At 66.4% G+C, this 1,036-nt stretch overlaps 1 protein-coding gene across 1 annotated transcript in view; it reads left to right on the forward strand.

Moving 5' to 3' along the window:
- E2F1 (E2F transcription factor 1) overlaps positions 1–1,036 on the forward strand; it is a gene marked incomplete at its 5' end in the record, with an annotated part of 11,069 nt that overhangs the window by 1,190 nt on the left and 8,843 nt on the right. The window lies entirely within an intron of this gene.

A 1,036-nucleotide genomic window follows, 5' to 3' on the forward strand; every position in this document is an offset into this window, starting at 1 on the left:
ACCCCAGCCGGCCCGTCCGCCGCTTGCTCGCCGGCGCCTCCGGGGACTGCACTCAGCCGGCGCTGATGCAGGCCGAGCTTTGGCGGGCGTCGAGCCAGCTGAAACTCAGCCCTTCCTCGCGCTCCGTCTTAGCGCGTGCCCGTCTGGCTGAGGAGGAACTGAGGCTCCGAGAGAGAAAGCGATGGCTTCCAAGAACCCCTACCAGAGAAAGCCCCCGTCCTACGACCGCAGGTGGTGGGGCTGGGGTTTGAACGGAGGCCGCTGGCTTCAGACCAGAACTTGGGGCCGAGTCGCAGGCGCAGCTGCTTGGGAGGCGAAGGAGGGCGCAGGGGAAAGTCCTGGGGCCTGACCCCTGGAAGCCCATTGAGCGGACCCTCCTTCCTGCCTCGATGCTCCCCTGCCAGGTGCAGGCCTGGCATCCAGGCCTCTGGGGACCGCCTCCTGGCCGGGAGGCCTTCTTTGCAGGGGCGGGCCGACCGGGCCAGCTGCTGATCCCTTCCCCGTGCCTGTCCTTCCATCTGCCACCCGCCACCCTCCCAGGCCCTGGTTGCCATGGAACCTCATTAATCAGGCAGGCAGACCCCTGAGCCTCTGTGGAAGGAGGGATGGGCTGGGCCTCTGGGAGCTGTGGAGAAGGCCCCAGTGCCAGGGGAGAGAAAACATCCTGGAGATCCCTCAGTCTTCCCTGCTCCCTGACCAGCAAGAGGCACAAGACCAGTTCAGCGTGGGGGGCCGGAGAGGAGGGTGAACCGCCTGGGAGAAAGAAGGCTGGGAAGCTGGAGCCTGAGCCTGTGGGCTGCACAACAGGGTGTGGATACCAGTTGGACTGGCACAGCTGGCAGGTGAAGGTGGGGCCCTGCAGACAGGAAGGGGCTGGCTGGGCAAGACGGGGGTCTCAGCAGGGATCTGAGGCCAGCCAGGCATGAGGCAGGGCCCAGGCAAGGAGGTGGAAGCTGTTCCACCAACCATGGGTGTGTACAGCTGGTCCTGAGGTGTTCCGAGATGGTGCCCCAGCCCCTACCCCCACCCCCCACCC

The sequence above is a fragment of the Carlito syrichta genome, unplaced genomic scaffold (genome assembly GCF_000164805.1).
Source record: "Carlito syrichta isolate Samal-C Ts95f unplaced genomic scaffold, Tarsius_syrichta-2.0.1 Scaffold258950, whole genome shotgun sequence".
NCBI lineage: Eukaryota > Metazoa > Chordata > Mammalia > Primates > Tarsiidae > Carlito > Carlito syrichta.